Raw genomic sequence first — 9280 nt, forward strand, 5'->3', positions numbered from 1 at the left:
TGATTGTTCTGATTATTATAACTTTGTTCTGTAGTTTGAAATCAGGGAGTGTAATGCTCCCAACTTTGTTTCTCCCACCCCCGCTCAGGTTTGCTTTGGCCTTTTTGCAATCTCTTGTGATTCCCTATAAATTTTAGGATTATTTATTCCACTTCTGTGAAAGATGCCATTGGAATTTTGATAGAAATTTCATTGAACCTGTAGATTGCCTTGAGTGGTATGGACAATTTAACATATTAATTTTTCCCATCCATAAACCTGGAATATCTTTGCATTTATTTGTGTATTCTTCAATTTTCCTTTATCAATATCTTATAGTTGTCAGGGTAGAGATCTTTCACTTCCTTGGTTAACTTTAATTCTGTGTATTTTATTCTTTTTGATGCAATTGTAATAGGATTATTTTCTTTTTTTTTGTCTTTCACAGGAAAACACCAATCCAGTCCCCCACTACGACAAATTATGCAGTCCAGTTTCCCACATTTGGAGGAATCGCAGGGGCCAGCATATCTGTAGAGCAATAGATAAGCCTTGCCCTGGGGAAACCGCCTTCATGACCATGATATCTCCCTTGCCAGGTAAGTACGGCACTGTTTTTTTTTTTTTATTGTTTTCTTAATTTCACATTCTGATAATAACTTATTAGTGTAAAGTAATGCAATCACTTTTGTGTGGTTTTGAATCTTGCAACTTTACTGACTTTGTGTATTAGTCCTGACAGTTTTAGTGGAGTCTTTAGTATTTGCTATATACAGTAATATGTCACCAGTAGATAGAGATTATGTTGCTTCTTCCTTTGCAATTTGGATGCCCTTTAATTCTTTTTCTTGCCTAATTTATCTAGCTAGGCCTTCCAATATGATGTTGAAGACAAGTGGCAAGAGTAGGCACTTATTCTTGATCTCAGAGGAAAAGCTTTTAACTTTTTATTGTTGGGTATGATATTGTTGGGTATGATATTAACTGTAATCTTGTCATTAATGGCCTATATTTTATTGTGGTACATTTCCTCTCTACTAACTTTGTTCATAGATTTATCATAAAATCAGTGTTGAATTTTGTCAAGTGCTTTTTCTTCATCAGTTAAGATGACTGTATAATTTTATCCTTCATTCTGTTAATGTAGTATATCACATTGATTGGTTTGCCTTTGTTGAACCACCTGTGCATTCCTGGAATGAATCCCATTTGATCATGGTAAACAATCCTTTTAATGTATTATTGAATTTGCTTCACTAATTGTCGTCTGGGATTCTTGCATGTGCATTCATCAGGGATACTGGCCTGTAATTTATGTTTTTTTCTTGTTGGCATTCTTGTCTGATTTGGCATTATGATAATGCTTGCCTTGTAAGAGTTTGGAAGGATTTCCTCCTTTTCTGTTTTTGCAAGAATTTGAGAAGTATAGGTATTAAATCTTATTGGAATGTTTAGTAAATTTACAAGTGATGCAGTCTCTCCCTGACTTTGTTTATTGGGAGGTTTTTGATTCTGATTTAATATGCATAGTGAGCTTTCTGTTCAGATTTTGTTTCTTCATGTTTCAGTTGGTAGGTTTTATATTTCTAGGGATTTATCCATTTATTTTAGGTTGTCCATTTTGTTGGTATATAATTATTCATAGTAGTATTTTTTGATCCTTTGTATTTCTATGGTATAAAGTGTAATATTGCCTCATTAATTTCTTGTTTTTGTAGTTTTCTGAGATTTTCTAAGTAATTTTTTTATAAGATTTCAATCTTCTTAAATTTGTTAAGACTTGTTTTATTGCCTTTTATGATATATTGTGGGGGACTTTCCATAAGCACTTGAGAAGAATGTGTATTCCATTGCTTTTAGATGGAATGTTATTACATATCTGTTAAATGCATCTGTTCTAATGTGTCATTTAAGGCTGATGTTTCCTTATTGTTACTCTATCTGGATGATCCATCCATGATGCAAGTCAGGTAGCATAGCCCCCTATTATTATTATATTGCTGTGTATTTCTCCCTTTGAAGTGAAAAAGTGAAAGTGAAAGTCACTCAGTTGTGTCTGACTCTGCAATCCCATGGACTGTAAGCCCACTATACTCCTCTGTCCATGGAATTCTCCAGGCAATAATACTGGAGTGGGTAGTCATTCCCTTCTCCAGGGTATCTTCCTGACCCAGGGATTGAACCCAGGTCTCCTGCATTGTAGGCAGATTCTTTACCATTTGAGCTACTACATCTGTCAATATTTGTTCTATATATTTAGGTGCTTCTAAGTTGGATGCATAAATATTTACAAACATTACATCTTCTTGTAGGACTGCCCCTTTATCATTATGTCATTACTTTCTTTGTCTCTTATTAAAGTCTTTGTCTTAAAGCCTATTTTGTCTGATAATAGTATAGCTACCCCAACTATCTTTGGGTTTGTATTTGCATATAGTATCTTTCTGTCCCTCTACTTTCAGTCTGTGTGTGCCCTTACATCTGAAGTGAGTCTCTTGTAGGCAGCATATAGGTGCGTCTAATTTTCTTGCCCATTCAGTCATTGTACATATTTTGACTGGAGAGTTTAGTCCATTAACATTAGAAGTTATTATTTATAGATGTGTACTTTTGGCCTTTTTGTTCAGTGCTTTCTGGCTGTTTTTTAGTTCCTCTCTGTTCCCTCTCTTGCTCACTTCCTTTGTGGTTTGGTGACTTTCTCTTTGGGTGTGCTTAGATTCCCTCTTATCTGTTAGTATCTACTACAGGTTTTTACTTTATGGTTATCATGAGACTTTCCAATAATATGTGTATTTATAATAGTCAATTTTAACTTGATGCCTTAAGTTTGAACACATTCTGAGCCTCCTTCTCTCACCTATATTTTATGTTTGTGATGTCACAATTCATATATTTTGTCATGTATAATCCCTTAACATATTATTGTTAGTTATTTTTACTACTTTAGCTTTTTCATATTCATTCTAGCTTTATACATGATTAATCTGTTACCCTTACCAGTGAGATTCATACTTGTGTATGTTTTTCTGATACTAACTTGTGCCTTCTTTTTAACTTAAAGAAGTTCCTTTAACCTTTCTTGTAAGGCAAGTTTAGTGGTGACAAATTCCTTTACTTTCTGCTTGTCTGGAAAAGTCTTTATCTTGCCTTCAATTCTGAATGACAACTTTGCCAGGTATAGTACTCTTGGTTGGAATATTTTTTCTTCCAACACTTAGAATATATTGTGCCATAACTCTGGCCCACAAAATTCCTGCTGAAAACTAAATTTATAATCTTATGGGTGTTCCTTTGTATATAGCAAGTTGTTTTTTCTCTTGCTGCTTTTAAATTATCCTCATAAGTTTGACATTTTAATTATAATATGTCTTCATGTGGGTTCTTGAGTTAACTTTATTTGGGACTCTCTGTCCTTCCTGGATCTGAATGTTTGTTTCCCCCCCCTCCTCATGTTAGGGAAGTTGTCAGCTATTATTTCTTGAAATAAGTTTTCTGCCACTTTCTTTCTGTCTTTTCCTGTGAATATTCACCCTTTTAATGTGAATATTAATCCATCTGATATTGTTACACAATTTCCTTAATCTGTCTGTGCTTTTTCATTCTTCATTTTAGCTGCTTGAGGTGAATTCTGGTGTCTTGTCTTTAAATTGATTGATCTTTATTTCTGCTTTTTCTGGTGTGCTATTGAACCCCTCTAGTATATTTTTCAGTTTATTTATTATATTCTTCAGTTCTGTGAAGTCTATATGGTATTTTCTTATATTTTCTTTCTCTCTGCTGATGATCTCACTGTGGTCATCTGTTCTGTTCTAGAGTTAGTTGTTGACTATTCTGTTGAACTCTAATGGGGTATTAACTTATCTCTGTTTCATTCATTTCTTTTTTATTTTCTACATTGGTTTTCATGCATTAGATAAAATAGCTGCTCTCCCAGTCTTGAAAGAGTGGCTTTGTGTAGGAGGTGAATCTTATTGTTCTATCATGCCCTCACTTTTTTCTCTCAAACTTGTATGACTACCAATGCAGTCTATTTCATCTTTAATGACTTCCAGTAGTTGAAGTTGTGCAAGACTTGTCATTGTCCCAGAGGGGAGCATCTCATTAAGCACCTAGATTCAGGCTGATTGGCAGCCAGGCAGTCACTGTTAAGGTATGCAGACCTAAGGGACTGAAAGTATAAGTATCACTACCAGAGCCATGCAGTTCAGGGTGTTTGCCTGGTTAGTAGTTGTAATGAAAATGGGGGCTCCAGGTATGTATATAAGTTCCTTCCCAGGAGATACCTGTGACTGTAGCAGGGCAGAAGGAGAGTACAAAGACAACATCCACTATTCTGTGTTACTGATAGTAGCTCCATAGATCACTAGATGTGTGCCACGCCTGAAGCCTGTATCTCAGGCTGAAACTCCAGAATAAGCACAGAAAGACTTTGGGTGTGTTTCAGTCTGCTGTTTGTACAGTGTCACAGAGAATGTAGCCTATCAAGAACTGTCTCTCTGATTATTATAGTCCCATGGAACCCAGGACCAAGCTCCCCTGGCCACCAGAGACAGGTGATCGCATGGCCTCCTTTGGTTGGCAGCCACAGAAACCAGGGCATCAGACACTGTAAGAGCTCCCCTCTGGGAGGTACAGCTGGAACTTGGCAGTTGGAGAATGCAAAGAGAGCACCCACTATCTTCAAGGTCCCTGGAGAGGATTAGAGTTGGCCCTTACATGTATGTGCAATTAGAATCTGTCTCTCAAGACTATAACTGTGATGATAAGCTAAGAGTGACTAAACTCCCAGGTCTGTTGCCTCTTGCTCTGCCATGTGGATAGTAACCATTTGAGTTTTTCTTTCTCCATTGGTTACAGTCCAGTGGGAACCACGAACATAAGACCCAGTGGCCACCAGAGCCAGATGATAAACAGATGTCCTCTAGCCACAGACAGTAACTGGGGTGTCAGAGAAAGGGATATCCTTTTCTTTCTGGATGATACCAATGATCTGGAGTGAGGCAAAGGCAGAGTACAGAGATTTCATCCAACAACCTCCTTTACCTGAGAGCGCCACCACAGGGCTCTAGATGTGTGCCAAACTAGAAGGCTGCCCCTCATATCAATTTTCCTGCACAAGCAGATAGACTCCTTTCACAGAAAGACAGAGGGTATGTTTCTTTGCTATCTGTGCTGTGCTCTGGCAGGCAGTCTGCCAAGAATTATCCCTCTGATTGCTCCACTATCATGGGACCTAAGATCACAAGCCACCCTGGCCTCTGAGTGGCAACCCTAAAAACTGGCACACCTGATATAAGAACCAGATACATGTAAAAGCTCCCATCTGGGACATAATGGTGCTATGAGTGTGGCAGAGAGGGTACCTGGATATGGCAACCCCTGAGTGGAGCAAGGCGGAGGAAGAGTGTATAGATAACACCCACAGGGAGGAAAGTGAAGAAAAAAGAAGGTGGAATCCACTGGCTGGAGCAAGGCAGAGGTAAAGCATATAAATGGCACCCACTGTTGAGGGGGAGAGGGGCTAGATGGTGCCCACTGGCTGGAATGAGATGGAGAGTGAAAGACGGTGCCTGCCAGCTAGCAGGTCCCTAGATATGCACTAAATTAGATTCCTGCTTCTCAGGCTGAAACTTTAGGATTAGCAAATGAACCTCTTTCACCTAATCTGGACATCTCTAGATTGACTGCCTCTGCACTGAGCCCTGAGATGGGTGAGTTTGTACATGAGCCCTTTACGAACCATTTCTCACTTCACTATGGCATTGTGGCTTTCATGGATATGAGTCTCATTAATTTCAAAGCTAGATGTTTTGGAATCTTATCTTTTAGGTGCAGGTCTTAAAATCTGGAGCACCCACTGTGTGGTTCAAACTCTTTACTTCTTAAGGAGAACCTCCAGGTTTTGAGTGCCCTCTTGATTGTAGATCTCAGCACTTGGGGTGGGGAATTCATGGTGAGATTGTGTTCCAGCTCCTCCCACCCACTTCAGTGTGGGCTTTTCTTTGTTTTCATTTGCCTGATGTGTAGGAGCTGCTCAGCCAGGTTTTAAGTTTTTTTCGAGGACATTGTTACGTACTTACAGATTTGGTGTGTTCATGGCAGGAGGAGAGTCCAGAATTCTGCTATGTCTCCATCTTGAACCAGAACCCAGAACTTTGATTATTAAAATACAGACAGTTATCACAAATGGATGGACTAGAAACAGAGAGATAGCACCTAATTGGCTGCACAACAAAGTTTTACATGTCATCTAAAAATAGCAGTAAAATCATCGGAATGGCCATTTTTCATCATAAGCTATTCTTCATAATTATCTTTTGGTATACTAGGTCTAACCATATGAATATTTATAACCAACCAATTCTTATCTTTCAAAACATCTCAGATATCTAGTTGGAAAGTGAGGTTCAATGCCTTTCCATATTTAGCTTTTTTAAAAAAATTTAGGACATTTAAAAAAAAGTTAGAATGAGTAGTTCAATTGCAGAAATATATTCTGCTCTTCCAAAAAAGAAAAAATAAAATTAATTTACATAATAGAATACTCTCTTTCTGTGGTTTGGAATACTTTAAACGTAAAGTCCTGTTTAATATATGGAATGGCAATGATACCTGAAACAGTAAAATCCTGGAGAAATATGGCTAATAAATTAAATTTTACCCATTTATCTGGATAATACAAAAATTTTTTTAAATATAAAAATGTCACTTAAAAAAAATCCACAGCTGCAATTGGAACACAAATACTTGCATATTTCAACAAGGAACTTCAACATGCAGCTCTCATTATTGGTTGAATCTTATTAACTAACTTGCCGTATTTTAAATATTAAAATTATTTTGCCTTTCCCTTTGGTTTTATTTAAGTTTTAATATTCAAATAAGCTAATTTAAAAAATTTTATGATCTGTCTATGCTTGTTTTCTTGAAATTTAATACTGTTGAGCAACAATTTAGTCAAATTAAAATCCTCTACAGTCAGTATAAAAAGAAGAAATAAGACTATGAAAAATCAGAGGCTCTGAATGTCTAAGCAAGAAATAATCATGTTGTATACAAAAAACTAAGTAATATAGTTAATTGCTAACTTTATAAAAATCTTTAAAAGTGAGAGAAACTTTTCCTTGTGATTAAAAAAAAAAATAGGACGATAGAATTGTGAGGCAGGAGTTGGAAGGGAGGGGAAAAAGAAAAGAGGAAAAACAAAAATTGTAATTACTTTTGGCTCTCCATTGACCAAAGTTAATCGTTCTGGTAAAAAGACGTCTCTCATTTTAGAAAAAAGAATTTGACAGAGAACTAATATATTAGGATAAACAGCAGCCTCTTTTGTAATCCCTAGGATTAAGAGGGATAGGAATCTTCTATATATTCATGAGGGTGTAATTGTGAAAACTTGAGGAAATGTTAAATATTAGGGAGTAAGAGCCACATATGTGATATATGTTAGATATCAAGAATAAGAGTTACAAAAAGAAAAGTCATAGAAGGATGGGAAAATCTGGATAAGATGTCATAGTGGGGTTGTGGTTAATTAAAAAACATTAAAGTAAAAGATGCTGGAGGTCTTGAAGATTTAGAAAATATAAACTAAAGTGAAAAAACTCTCTTAACCATTTTGTCTAGAAACTACCTACTTTGGACCACTATACCACTTTTGAAATATAGGCTTTCTGTTTATAAATACCTAAATTTTAGTTCTGAAATACTTCCAACACACAGCACATAAAACAAACTATGCCACGCCTGTGGGAGCCAACTAGATTACAAAGGCTGTGAGAAGGAGAACTTCAGATGGGTTCAAGATTATTGTTGTTATTATTGAACTAGCAGAAGCCATGCAAAGGATTATGATAAAAGAATCAACATGACTGGAAGCAGGTTCCTAATTCCTTCCTAGGTCCTCCCAGAATTGCACACAAATTTTAGTCAGAACTGCCTATTGGAGGGAAGAATCTGATAGACCTGAAGAGCTCAGAGGTTCAGGGGCTTGTAGCCTTTTATTCCAATTCATTAAACGTTTCATATAAGTTCCTCACCACTCAACCACCATTTGTGATCCATAAATAAGTACAGATCAGTACAGAGTGGACAGTCAGGTGCACTGGCCCAAATTCTACCCACTGCAAAGATTTCTCTTCCCACTGACCATTTAATGAAGATTTTAATGCTACAGACTTCCATTTTAGTTTGGTGATATCATATCACATATCACCGCCTTGAGGACAGGCATAGTCTTTTTCTTCATTACCCAGTCATGGGAACTTTCCATGAGGCCATTGATAAGGTTTGAGAAAGACTAGGCAATAAAACAGGGGTAAGTATATGCACTGCTCATGCAGCCTGGTCATGTCTTCAAGATTTTCTTGAGGACCTCTTCTTCTTCGAGGTATGTTGAGGTGAACAGAATGAAAAAGGAGGTAAAGCAAAATGCTGTGTGGGCATCCATGGGAAGAATATTCCATGCAGAGAGAGAAACTGTGCAAATAGGCTGAGGTAGGAGCTTGCTTAGATTATTAGAGGAGACCTGTGTGCCTGTAGCATAGTGAAAAGGAGAAGAGTGGAAACACTGTTGATGGCAGCCTGATATTTACCACCTTAAACACTTTTATTTCTCGGCGTCAGTTAGGAAACCATTAGAGAACTTTGAGCAAATATGCAACATCATTTGACTGATGTTTAAATAGGATCATACAGGCTTCAATATTTCAAAATAGCCTGAAGAGGATCCGTTAGGAGACTGTTTCAATTATCCAGGAAAATCATGTAGGTTAATGGTGTAGGTAGTAAGCAGTGTTTAACCCTTAGGCTAAGAGGGTGTTTTGATGGGTTAGTGTTAGTCACTCAGTAGTGTCTGACTCATTTGTGACCCCATGGACTGCAGCCCAACAGGCTCCACTGTCCATGGAATTCTCCAGGCAAGAATATTGGAGTGAGTAGTGATTCCTTTCTCCAGAAATCTTTCTGACCCAGGGATCGAAACCACATCTCCTGCATTCCTGGCAAACTCTTTACTGTAACAGCCACCAGGGAAATCCTAACTATTGGAGAAAGAGAAGAAATGACTTAAAGAAATGAACAGAACTAAGATGAGAAACACTTTCAGAGCTAGACTGGGGGATGAGAAATCATATCCATTCTGGACATATTAATTTGGGGTACTGTTCAGTCAGTTGTGTACATTTTATATGTATACATAAGATAGAAATTGGGAATTAACAGCCTGGAGATGTTTACAACTGGGACTGTATGAGATCATCATGTGAGTAATCCAGGGAAGAAAAAAGTCTACAGACTGAAC

General features: G+C 37.2%; 1 non-coding gene across 1 annotated transcript; it reads right to left on the reverse strand.

Moving 5' to 3' along the window:
* Window positions 1-422: 422 nt before the first annotated feature.
* On the reverse strand, window positions 423-586 carry LOC145527974 (U1 spliceosomal RNA). Its single transcript, XR_014070063.1, has one exon. It is a non-coding gene; the product is annotated as a U1 spliceosomal RNA (small nuclear RNA).
* Window positions 587-9280: the final 8694 nt, after the last annotated feature.

The sequence above is a fragment of the Giraffa tippelskirchi genome, chromosome 11 (genome assembly GCF_054371585.1).
Source record: "Giraffa tippelskirchi isolate mGirTip1 chromosome 11, T2T-mGirTip1v1.2.pri, whole genome shotgun sequence".
NCBI lineage: Eukaryota > Metazoa > Chordata > Mammalia > Artiodactyla > Giraffidae > Giraffa > Giraffa tippelskirchi.